The sequence below is a fragment of the Lutra lutra genome, chromosome 6 (genome assembly GCF_902655055.1).
Source record: "Lutra lutra chromosome 6, mLutLut1.2, whole genome shotgun sequence".
In the NCBI taxonomy this organism is placed as follows: Eukaryota; Metazoa; Chordata; class Mammalia; order Carnivora; family Mustelidae; genus Lutra; species Lutra lutra.
In genome coordinates, this window is record NC_062283.1 from 39,824,307 (window position 1) to 39,837,983 (window position 13,677).

Sequence of the window (13,677 nt, forward strand, 5' to 3'; positions counted from 1 at the left end):
TAGTTTTTTACTGGAGTCTTAAGAGTTTTCTACATGTAGTATCATGTCATCTGCCAATAGTGACATTTTTAAGTCTTCTTTCCAATTGGGATACCTTTCACTTCTTTTTCTTGCCTAATTGCTATGGCTAATACTTCCAGCACTATGTTGAGTGAAAGTAGTGATCTTTTTATTTTTTATTTTTATTTATTTTTTTTAAAGATTTTATTTATTTATTTGACAGAGAGAAATCACAAGTACGCAGAGAAGCAGGCAGAGAGAGAGAGGAGGAAGCAGGCTCCCTGCTGAGCAGAAAGCCCGATGTGGGGCTCGAACCCAGGACCTGGGATCATGACCAGAGCTGAAGGCAGCGGCTTAACCCACTGAGCCACCCAGGCGCCCCAGTAGTGATCTTTTTAAAGGAAAACCTTTAAACTTCTCACCACTGAGTACAATGTTAGCTGTGGGTCTGTCATATATGGCCTTTATTATGTGTAGGTACCTTTCCTCCATAAATAATTTATTGAAGTTTTTATCATGAAAGTATGTTGAGAGAGAACTCCATATTTTGGGCATCCCTCCCAATTGTGGAGTTCTTGCATCTTGGTAGGGTCCAGGGTGCACACCCTCTTTCCTCTCTTATATTTGCCCTCAGCACTTATCTCCATCTAACAAACTAAAGATTTTTTTTTTTAGTTTTTATTATGTTTCCCCATTCACATGTAAGCTTTATAAAGGTAAGAATCCTGAGTACTCTCTTCATAGCTATATCCTCACTGCCTGACACACAGTATACACTCAATTTAACATTTAACAAAGATTTAATAAATTAACATTGAATCTTCCATAAGCATTAATTGTTACTATTTTTCTATTTAAATACAACCAACCTGAAAAAAGGAATTATTACACTGATATATGGAAAACAGAGACATACATGAATAAACTTTTATAATAAAATAAACTTTTATTTATAATAATATCCCTTTACCAGCATATCTTCTAGGTCTGTTAGCAACTTCTTTCGCTCTTCTTCTTGTACCCTGCTGTCTTTTTTGTTCTATTGTTACTGTCTAATTTTCTTCAAGTCCATCTCTTTTTACTGATTATTCCCTAAGTAGAAATATATAATACATGTACAGATATATACAGTGTGATGCTGATAAATCTGATTTTCATTCCCCCTCAAAAAACAGAAAACAATTATTTTTATGTTTATGTATTGGCAGAAAAATTCCAAAGAAGAACTAAAGGAAAAGGAGAGCAGGCAGAAAGAGAAAGGCAAGAAAAACCAGAGGACTCTCAGGGTCAAAGTGGATCTGATTCTTTTTTTCCATAAACTTATCTTTTGGGGCGCCTCCTGGCTCAGTCATAAAGCATTTGCCTTCCCTCAGGTCATGATCCCAGGGTCCTGGGATTAAGCCCCACATCGGGCTCACTGCTTGGCAGGGAGACTGCGTTCCCTTTCCCACTCCCCCTGCTTATGTTTCTGCTCTCGCTGTCTCTCTGTCTGTCAAATAAATAAATAAAATATTTAAAAAATAAAATAAATAAAACAAACTGCCCTTTTTCCCATCACAGGGAGCAACTGCCACTCAGGTACAGCCAATTCTTGTTGGCCCAGCACTGTCAGAGGCTTCTAAATTTTCAAAGAGAAATTGGAAACTTTTTTCCTAAAGGTGAAATCTTCTAAACTTTAGATGTTGTCAACTAGTTAAAAATAAACAAAAACAAAATAAAACCTGTGTAGTTCAAATCAAATTCATTTACAGGGCAAATGTGTTCAGAGTTTGCAATCACTCACATAAATTCTTATGCCATTCAGATCCTCCTTGGGAAAGGACTTTTCATGAAACAGAAAAATCCTGTCTGCCCTCTCTTAAGAATGAAAGAAGGTGAAGAAAAGGCTTCTTTCCTTTTACCCAGAGGGTGCCTGCAGGACACTGCGCTGTAAGGAACTCTGCTCCACAACAAGCCATAGATTTCACAGCTCTTCTACATAGTCTGCTTGCTGGCTTAGAATCTGTCACTTTAACCTGAGCATTTGAAGCTATGGGAATAAACTGACTTAAAGTGAAACTAAATTGTTCTTTCTGCTCTTCTGGAGCTAGCAAAGTAGCCTAAATGGGATAATTTGAGAAGGGCTTCTTCTTGGGCCATTTCCTAGGTCCCTAAGAGAGAATTTAGCCAAGTAAACAACAAACTCCAATCCAAAGAAGCCAAAAGGGAATCTCAAACAGAAAGTGATTCTGATACTAAATGGGAAATTTATACTAAAAGTCACTTATACTGACAGGGAGAATAATCTGACCATCACCTTGTAATACCTCAGTAAAAGTTAGCTTACTTCCAAAGAAACAAAGTTACCTATTACTCTGAAAGACATTCTTGGCCCTCTATAACTGCTCTAACACAGTGGCCACTAGGCACATGTGGCTATTGAACAGTTAAAATGTGACTGGTGTGACTGAGGAACTGAATTTTTAATTTTGAAGTAATTTATATTTAAATCCAAGTTAAATATAAATTTAATTTATATTTAAATTAAAGTAATTTATATTTAAATCCAAAAAAAATATTTTTTCATTGAACATAACTTTATTGTTTGATAGGACTATATTTTACTTTAACTGTTAAAAATGTAGTAACGCTAACTGAGATACACTCTAAGCATTAGATTTCAAAGACAGTACAGAAAAAGAACATAAATATCATTATTTTTTTATACTGAACACATCTTGAATAATAATTTCAATATGTTGGGTTAAGTAAAATAAATTATAAAAATTAATTTTACCATTTATTTTTACTTTTTAAAATGTAGCTACTGGAAAGTTTTAAATCACACACACATATATCTATTGATTGTGTATGTTAGTCTAAGAATACCAAGCCATCTCTTTAACTCCTGGAATGTATAGTAACTGCCCCAGAAATAGCACAAGATACATAAAAACCATGCATAGTTTCTAAGACTAGAGACATGTTCACTCCAATCAGATTGGTTGAGAGACCACAAAAGGGAGTCCAGGTATGGATATCTGGAAAAATGTGGGAGATACTCCTTCATCATCTACCTAATCCTAGAACAACAGCTAACCACTAACCAATTTGAACTCAGTCTGACTTCATGAGTGTTACCAGAAATCTAAAAGGATGTGGAAACATCTGAAACTAAGAGGCTCAGCTTAGAGGTTCCTAAAGATGAACTGGAGACCACAGGGGATGATCAGATCCTCTCACTGAAATAAAAAACCTAATAGCCTTAACTCAAACTGTGGACCCAAAATACATGCCCTGAGGATGTTTTCTTCTCCTAAGGAAGACAGTGAAGGAGCTGAATGAATTGGGAACTCTAAGACACTCCCTTTGCCAACAAGGAATAAAGGGATCACTTCTACCAATTATAGAGCCAAACAGCTCCAGCTTCTAAATTCTATTTCCAAGTTAGCAGCCATGACACAAATGGGTTCAGAGCTTATAATACTAACAGTCTGAATAATGATGCCTAATCTTATGCAGAAGATACTAAAGATACTACATAAAGGCAAAAATCACCTATGGGCCAACCTAGCCTTAAAAATCCTTTAGAAAGGCTCCATGTTGGCAATCAATATACCATTTCTCAATGAGTAAAATACATTCACTTTGTCTTCCAAGTTTAGGAAAAAAATCAGTTTCTTCAGTGAACACTAGATAACACAGTAAACTTGCATTTTGGGGCCACATTGTACAAAAAATATACACATCTTTATATGTTCATATTCATCACCGAGAAACTCAAATTATGGTAGACATACAGGAACTGATACCAAATGAAGGAACATCACATTTAAGCCCAAATGGATGAGAGGTTCACACAATGACAGACATGTGGGGACAGAGACTGACATTTAGAATCTGGGACCAATGGAGGAAATAGTATCTTATATGTACAGTTAAATTTAAGTATGTTATATAGGAACATGATGGGAACAAAGAAGGAGATTACCTCAATCCATTTAATACTAGCTAGTCAGTTTTGTATCCATTTTCTTGAGCCTTCTCCTAATGAGTAAGTAGGAAACTCAAAATAGGGGCACCCCCAGAAGCCTTCAAAATGTCACTCTTACCACCTTGTGAATAAAGTATTCTTATAACAGTCAAGTTCTATAGCAAACTGAGAAGAGTAGAAGATGGGTCTCTTAGGGGAGGGGAGGTGCTCAGCTGCCACCTTTTCTGAGTCCCACTCACTTAGGGCATAACTGAACTCCAATCCATACAGGCTCAGGCCCTTAAAGCCTTGGAGCTAATCCTCACCAAATCAGACCATACAGCAGTACACTGAGAACAATCAACCAGTGATACCTGGATTATCCTTGCATCTTTAATCCTGCCATCTCGTAATTCTGGTCATCTGAGATAGTTAAGTCTCCATTGGGTAGTTCAAGTCTAAAAATCTGAGCAATGTTTCTATTTCTTTTTTTCTTTAAAGATTTTATTTATTTACTTGAGAGAGAGACAGAGATAGTAACAGAGAGCATGAGCCAAGGAGGAGAGAGAGAAGCGGGCACCCCGATGAGAGGCTCGATCCCAAGACCCTGGGATCATGACCTGAACCGAAAGGCAGATGCTTAACTGACTAAGAGCCACCCAGGCGCCCCTATATTCTTATTTTTTGATTTACATTCATTTCCCTTCTTATTTGGCCAAGGTCCTGACACCCTGCCCAGCTCTGTAAGCTCCCTCTTACAGGGGCTAAACACGCTAGGTCACTGAATTACAACCTGCTCTAAAATGGCCAAGCCACCTGTCACTTGCCTGATTCTGAAGATCCCACCATTTGGACAGTTTTTAACTTTCTTTTTGCCTTCACAATTATCACACGCACAACACACTTGCATCATCGACATCTCTCATTTTATAAAAAGTGATTCACAGTGAAGATGAACTTATCAGAATAATTACAGTAGAAAGGACATGTAAATTAAGGAAGAACACTGGTCTAGAAACTTTTGCTGCCACTGCTGACTCACAATTCTTGATGGCCTGCCATATGCTATAATGCCCAAATTATAGAAATATTTAAGAGAATAGAGTACTAAATTCTTCTTTTAGAGAGAGGAGACCTTCCGAAAGGAGGATAATGAGAACAACTTGATAGGCAAACTATATTTTAAAAACCTGTATGTTTCTCTATTGATATCAAAATATAGACCAAACAGCAGTATCAAATTGAAACCAATTATAAATATTCAGAACTTTCTGGAGTACCTACTATTACACTAGTAGTTTTAACTATGTTATTTCATTTAATTCTCACAAAAATCTGAAAGAACTATCATTACTCCACTTTACAGGTGAGGAAATTAAAGAGCAAAAAGTTTACATAACGTATGCAAGATCACAGGAAATAATGGAAAAAGGACAAAACCCTCAAATGTGCCAAACTACATGGCCTAAATTTTTTTTTTTAAGATTTTATTTATTTGACAGAGACAGGCATAGCGAGAGAGGGAACACAAGCAGGGAGAGTGGGAGAGGAAGGAGGCTTCCCACTGAGCAGGGAGCCTGATGTGTGGCTCATTCCACCTGAGCTGAAGGCAGATGCTTAACGACTAAGCCACCCAGGCGCCCACATGGCCTAAATTTAAAAACTTGCGTAATTAAAAAGTCTACACCTGAATTGTTATAGGAATGGACTGAAAGATCTTCAAGTCATGAAATAAATATGCCCCTACAACTGAAATCAGAATGCAGCACTAGTGAAAAAATTACACTTGATAAATTAACCACATTTAATTTCCGTGTAACTAGTATTACTAATTATGAAATCTTCAAATTTCTGACATTCCACACCCAAAAACAGGAAATCTGAAGTTTTAAAGGCATTGTTCTCTCCTAATTTCTTTAAAATTTGGTTTTGAACAGTTGTTGTCAAATAAAAGAGAAATATATTATTACTAATCTTAGAACCGGCACTTAGACTAAGAAGTAAGCATTCTCAAAACAAAACTTTGTTCACTCTGGATAACTGTGTTAGTATGATAGAAAATAGTATGATAGAAAATCCACAGAAAAAATATTTTTTTAAAACATAGAAAGAATGTTGGTGACTTCTGAGAGTATTCCCATGGTTGACTTATTACATGAGAATGAAGAGACAGAAAAAGAACTTTTATTGCTCATTATGGGACACTTAATGGTCCTCTTATACTAACAATGAGAAATAAGATTTAGTGATTTAAAAATTTAATTAAAAAAATTAAAATTTAATTTATTGAAACCAGCTCATATAAACTTTTCAGGGACACATTCATGCCATAAATCAAATCTGCCAGTAATATAATACAGAATGCCTCTGAATATATCATGTTATTATACACTTTAAAAAATCAAGAATGGGGGCACCTGGGTGGCACAATCAGTTAAATGTCAAACCTTTGGTTTCAGTTCAGGTCATGGTCTCAGAGTTGAGACTGGGCCCCACATGGGGCTTTGTGCTGAGTGAGGAGTCTGCTTAAGATTCTAGCTCCCTTAACAAGGGGAGATGGAGAGGAGAAGGGAGTTGAGGGAAACTGGAAGGGGAGGTGAACCATGAGAGACTATGGACTCTGAAAAACGATCTGAGAATTTTGAAGGGGTGGGGGGGTGGGAGGTTGGGGGCACCAGGTGGTGGGTATTGTAGAGGGCACGGATTGCATGGAGCACTGGGTGTGGTGCAAAAATAATGAATACTGTTATGCTGAAAAAAAAAAGATTCTAGCTCCCTTAAAAAAAGAAAAAAGATTCTAGCTCTAGCTCCCTCTGCCTCTCCCTGCTGCGTGCTCTCTCTCTAAAATAAATAAATATTTAAAAAAAAAAGAATATCTCAAATGATCAAAAATTAGTTACTTCTTTTGATATGAAGAGAAATTCAGAAAGAACCACAATTGTTATCTACTACCTAGTTCAGGAATCTGTCCAGCATCCCTTAAAATATTTCATCTTACTGGTTATCTCAACAGACAAAGCTCAGAACTAGAACAAAAAGAATTACAACCCTCCCTCTGAAAAATATTCTAAGAAACAAACGATGCTTTCTTAAAAGTCTATGCTTTCTTGCTTTCTTTAGTCTACCAGTAATTTTGATGCCAGAGAGATCCAAATTCTAATCCAGACCCACAAAATTCCAATATAGTTAACATTAGGTCTTGTATTAACTTTAGTGTACCATATAGTGATTCAACAATTCCTTACATCTCAATATTTTATCTCAATTTTTAAATACGATTTCATTTAAAGAAATGTCTATTCAAAATAATGTAACTCAACTAAATAGGTTTTTACTATCAGTTTCAATTGTGTGGTTTAAAAATATTGCCATTTATAGGTCATCAGAACTTAAAGGGAAAGTGCTGGCTTCCAATTAAGATCATCTTAGATCTTAGGTGCTGAGAAAAACGAGGGGAAAAGGAGACTGTGATTATTTCAACTTTCTATTCAGAATTTTTTTCTACTGATTGCACTCCTTAAAGACATTTCTTTGGTTCTCCCTGCCTGAAGGTCTATTTCTATTAAAATGAGCCCTTGGCAAGCATTTTATTATATAATTATTATACTTTGATATAAGTTAATTTTACAGAATGGACTGGTGACAGCCTACATTCTAATCTTATCTTACCTGAGGAAAAGAACTAATTTTCAGTAAGCCTGAGGAAGAATGAGGATGGTTTTAAAATCTGGGGTCCTTAATTCCAAAAGGCAAAAGTGATAGCAAAGGAATATAGGCTTCCAAGGAGTTCCAAGGTCTGAAACTGTGGAGTTCCAAGGTCTGAAACTGTGACTGTCACTAACACCTGAGCTTGCTGTTCAGACATTTACAGTTAGCAGTATTTCCAGCTGAAGACCATGACTTACTGGCAACGGGAGACATCAAAGAGCAGATGTCAGAGATACCACTGATCTAAAAACAATCATGAATGAAGCAGCTGCACCCTGTAAGACAACTTCAAGGGGATTTCAATGAAGGAATACTTCTAGGTGTGATTATATTAAAATTTGTAGCAAAAGGACATTTTGTAAAACTTAACAGAAATGTTCCATAATACTATCAATTACAGACTTCTATACTGACAATATAATTTAGAAATACTTGCTATATTGTGGATAGTCTAAAGAGAACTAATCCCATGAAAGGGATATACTATAATTTTCTCAGAACGTTGTTTTGATTGAGAGATAGTTCATAAAGATTGTTTCATCAAAATAAGAAGGAGATACCTGGTATAATCTCGTATATTGGCCTGACACCTCTATCTTCCTGTTAGGAAAAAAGAAGCTAATTTTTATTAAATTTAGCACATTATTGATAACTAAGTATGTACTTGTTAAAATGGTGAAACCCACTGTGGAGTTGTTTCACTCTACTCCTTCTGAAAAATCTAGACCTAACAACTTGTGCTTTGTAACTTTTCTCAAAAAATCATTAAGCATTTTTTTTTGGTATCACCATTTTTCTTCTTATTCATTTCTAAACTTTCTTCTTGACAAACAACTTGAAGAAAAGAAAAACAAAAAACACATTACTCATTTCAAACCTATATGCTCCCATGTTCATCCATTCACTTAAATACACACATGTATATATCACAAAACTCACTTTTAAGCAGTTTTTCCTCAATACATAGAATCAAAGCAAAGGAAATCCTTGCCCTTCCTAGTCCCTAAACAATGCCCACTGTCAAGAGTCTATATCTACAATAAACAAAGCTGAAATATAAGACAACAGAAAATTACAGAGGTAACCAAAGATATATGAATAATTCTTATATCTCTTTTCAGTGTCAAATCCTGGCACAGGGCATTTTAATTCTATATACTGAATGATAGAGCATCGGCTTCATTGTATATGAACATTAATATAAGATAGTACACAGTTCACCAGCATTTTACTAGATTTTTCACAGAAGTCTCAAATTAAAAAAATCTAAATTCCAGTTTGATCTGGAATTTAACCAATGATACGCTTACACAGTCTAAAACAGAAATAAAGTAGTTATATAGCAATTTTTGTCTGTGGTGGCCCTACATATATTTAAATAAGGCTTACTTTGCTACTGAAAGATCACTGAGTGGCTACCTTTTTCAGCCACTTATTATAGGTAGAGACAACTAGCTATAGAGGTTAAGTGGCTTCTACAAATTAATGTCATGAGTCATCATAAGAGTTTAGATCTTCTGACATCAAGTTCTGTGCCTGTTGTCCACCACAAATTCTTAATTTCTCGGAGCACAGAAAACACACACACACATACACACCAAAACCAAAAAACTAACAAGAATTTGTAGGCATTTTTACTTTTTTAAATTAATTGTTACTTAAAAAGACTTGTCTTTGAAAGGTGGGAAAGCTTCCTTCAGAAACAGCAGTTAATTCTATTTGCATTGGAAAAATCATTTTTAGAAAATCTTAAAAGTTGAGTTCATCACCTCCTACCACTCACAACTGCTGGTTCTTCCAATAGAGATGTGGCTTAAAGACAATAGATACTAAACTGTATTTCCCTCTACTTTTATCTCTAGTATCAGTCTGAATAAGAAACTGCACTTTTTTGCCTTGGTATATTCCTTGTATACAACAGAAACAGAAAAATTTAATTCCTACCTCACACAGACAATGTAAGGAAGAATTTACTGTTTGTGGACTGCTTTGAGATTCCAGAACGAAATACATAAACCAGTTTTTTTATCTTCCACTCTAGAAAAAAGACAACTTCACTGAAAGTATCTGCTTCAGCAAATGCCTTCAAAATAAAATACTATACCATTATTTATATAGAGAGCTTTTATGTAAATGAAAAGGGGGGCCCAAAACTGGTTAACTGGTTAGAAAGTTCTTTTCCCCAATTCAAAAATTTAATACTTCTGTTCTCACATATCTTTCATTCTGCAGGCACACTAAATCTATTCTTAAATTAGTAAATCATGGGGCACCTGGGTGGCTCAGTGGTTGATCCTCTGCCTTTGGCTCGGGTCATGGTCTCAGGGTCCTGCAATGGACCCCTGCATCTGGCTCTCTCCCCGCTCCCACCCTGTCTCTCTGCCTACTTGTGATCTGTCAAATGAATAAATAAAATCTTTTAAAAAATAGTAAATTATAGGCATTCATTAAAGAGAACAGAGACCCTCAGGAAAATGATGCAATAATTTGCAACAGTAAATATATAAAACATCAAGTTAGTAATGGGTTTCATAAAATAAATTATTAAATTTCACTAAAGATTAGCTCTTGGACCTTTATTGAAGGGCAATAAAATTTCCAAATTTTAAGCTTATGTTTGTAGATCATCCTTTAACAAATCTTAACCCTTTATATTTTCATGAAGTCTATACTCATTGCTTCTTCTGACTCTTAAGGTAAACATAATTCTTAAAAATTAAAGGTTCAATGAATAAATGTAAGAGGCTCATTGTTACTGCCACTCTTGATAATATTTCCAGTCAGGAAAGAAAAAAGATGAAGAGATTTAATTAAACTGTAAGATGAACTAAGAATACTAAGTGGACACCTAGCGTACGTAGGAAGCAGAAGAGACTCAACTCTTCAGAGATTTAATGAAAGTTAAATAGATTAGAGTCTCGATTTATGCAAAAGCAAAAAAAAAAAAATCATAAAAAAAAAAACCACAACGGTTTTAGAGGGGGGAAAGAAAGCGCCCAAGATTAAATACTGGAAATAGGATCATAATGGAAAAGGACAGGGGTACAGGAGCCATTAGACGGAAAGCAATGAAACAGGGTACCAAAGACAGCTAAAATTAGGGAGTGAGGGCCTGCGAAGGTGGGGCGGGGGGCACAGAATGAACTCCAGCGCAAACTGATGTTAAAGCAAACATACAACCAGAAACTCACAAAAGAGAACGAAGACGAAGTGCTGAAACGAGGAAAGAAGAGAGCTAAGGAAGAAACTCTAAGAGGCAAACTTGGTCGGTGAGGGTAAGGAGAGTCGGGAAGAAGAGCCAAACTAGGGATGCATGGTGAGATGGGAGAAATTAAGGGGAGCAAAAGGATACACTGCCTCAACAGGGAGACCAGCGGAGCGAAAGGGCACGTGGGAGGAGGGGATGAAAGAGCATAACCACCAAAGGGGGATAAAGAGAGGACAGAGCCGCAGGACCGAGCTGACCGCGAAGGGCAGGCGACGTGTGGGTACAGGAGTGAGGTTCAGGAAGAGCCGGCCGAGGGACATGCCGCAGGGGCAGCAGGGAGCACCCGAGAGCGCGACTCCGTGGCTCCTCGCCACCCGTAGGGCACTCTGCACAGCCGTCCCCACCGACCTTCAGTGGGCCCCGGGCCGGGCTCCGACCTGGAGCAGCCGTGTGAAGGGCTGGAGCAGGCGAGCGGGGACAAGGAGAAGGAGGCCGCTTCCTGCCGGGCCCGTGGGAAAGAGGGAGGGGTCTTGGGTGTAGGGAGCCGGGGGAGACGGAAAGGACAGTTAGGGGCTTACCTTTCGCCCGGCTCGGCCTCCTCCACAGCCTGTCGGACGGAGGAGCTCGTTGTGCCGCTGGAAAAAGACGGCCCTACTCGGGTCAGCACCATCCCGCCCCGGGCCCCCTCACACCGCCATCGCAGCAACCGCAAACACCGCAGCGAAAGAGTGGGTTCGTCACCGCCGCTCGGCTACTGGTCCGAAACGGTCAGCGAGCATGCGCAGTCGCCCCAATCCCGAGGGAACCCCGGCCTGCCAGCACTACCTGCGATCAACAGGTCTTCTGCCCCGCGGCCCCGCCCCCCGCCTTCTCTCACCTCCCCACTCCTCCCTTGGTCCCTCCCCTCTCTAAGGCGAGGCCCCGCCCCTTCCAGGCACTGAGCCCCGCCCCTCCCCCCCGTTCCAAGCCTCTCAACCGCCGCTTTAGCTCCAGCGCCAACTGAGATTTCAAAAGATTTGTCCGCACTATTCGCCCCTAGCTCCCAAGTTCTCGCGAGAACGGGAGTTTTGCGTCAGTAAGACGCGCGAGCCCCAGTAGAGGGGTCGTGCTGGGAGTTTAAAGAAACAAGTTAAGAGGCTGTTTGTATTTTATGCTGAAGAGAAGGGTTCCGGAGGAGGGCAAAAGGAGGGAGTACTAAGACATCAGCTCTCTCACATTGTTTTTTATTCTTGACCTCTTGACTGCGGTCCCGGATAAAGAGCCCAATCCCTGCGCTACTCACCTTGCGCAGTAGGAAAGGAAGCTGCGGGAGTCCCGCGCTGGCTCATGACTGCTGCTTTTAGGGACTCGTTGCATTTTTGGAGAGATACGGATGCTGCTATGGTTACTGCTAGGTTACTGATGCCCACAAAGGCGGGAGGGAGACGATGAAGTGGTCTTTAGCTTTGAAATTTCATTAAAGGAAGCCTGTGATTTGGATAGCCCGTGAAAGATAATCCTTCAGTGATTTACTTCATCCCAGTTTCTGAATCTAATCCAGCAGAACCTTTTGTAGTGCATGAAGTTCAGTATATTACTAAAGCACAGTTAATGGGAAAAGGAAATTGTGGCTGCAGTGTTAAGAGTGAAGTAGGAGGATGGATAGTGTCGATTATTACAACTATTAGTGTACTTAATGGCACTGAACTGTACTTAAAGAAATGTTTAAAATGGTACATTTTGTATGTATGTTTTACTACGATAAGAATGATTTCAAAAGAAAAGGGTTTGTGTATTTATTTGGGAATATAGCTCTTCCGTGACTTAACGACAGTTATGACCTTATAAAAACCATCATAAATTGAAAATATTGTCGGAAATGCATGAAATGATCTAACCGACACAGCATCATAGGCTAGGCTCCCTAAAATGTGCTCAATATTTATTTTAGCCCGCAGTAGGGCAAAATCATCTAACACAAAAAACCTATTTTATAATAAGTGTTAAGCATTTCTTGTAATTTGAATACTGAAATTGAAAAACAGTGGTTGTTAAGTGTATTTTAAGTTGTAAGTGTACTCTCAGGATTGCATGGGTGTCTGGGAGTTGTGGTTTGTTCCCTCTGCCCAGTATCATGACAGAATATCACACTGTATTTCGCTAACCTGAAAAGAAGACCAAAATTCAAAATTTGAAGTTTAGTTTCCACTGAATGCTTATCACTTTCTCACCATGATAAAGACAGAAGTCTTAAGTCAAACCATGGTGAGTAAGGGACCATCTGTAAGGATGATGCCTTGCAGCCTAGGTCATTTGAGGGACAAGCTTTGAATATAATATAACCTCTGGTTTTTCTTCGGTTTAGTATGTATCTTTAACATGATTGTGAGTGACCTGTTATCCTATGATAACCAGTATATTAGCATTTGCATCAATGATCTGCTTTCCTGGTTCCTAATTTTTTAAAAATAACCAAATACCATTTTAATAACTTTCTCATAAGGATCTTTATTGTTTTATGATTTGAATTCATAGCCTCAAGACAAAGGTTTTTATATTTAGTACTGTCTCTTAGAAAATATATGAAATATCCCATTATTTGCATTTCCACATCTATGCCTCTCCTAAAATATACCCGGTGCCAAGATTTCTTCTCTGTTACGTGTTCTTTTTATTCAGATCACATTTTAAAATCATCTAGTGCCAGACAGTGTACTAATTTTGGAGGATACCAACATGAATAAAACAGAACTTGGGTGAAGTGTTTGCATAATTCCTTTATGATGTAATGTGTGTAGTCCAGAGATAGGTGCACAGGGAAACTACTGGA

General features: G+C 38.2%; 1 protein-coding gene across 8 annotated transcripts in view; it reads right to left on the minus strand.

Moving 5' to 3' along the window:
• The window catches only part of FAM135A (family with sequence similarity 135 member A), a 126,916-nt gene extending 115,030 nt beyond the window's left edge, over positions 1-11,886 (minus strand). For 2 of the 8 annotated variants that reach the window (XM_047733284.1, XM_047733285.1), the window contains exon 1: positions 11,447-11,885. The gene's annotated coding sequence lies outside the window, so the exon portion shown is untranslated. Of the gene's footprint in view, positions 1-11,446 lie in introns of all 8 variants that reach the window. The other 6 variants (XM_047733288.1, XM_047733289.1, XM_047733290.1 and 3 more) reach the window with 4 other exon arrangements.
• Between the last annotated feature and the right edge of the window lie 1,791 nt (positions 11,887-13,677).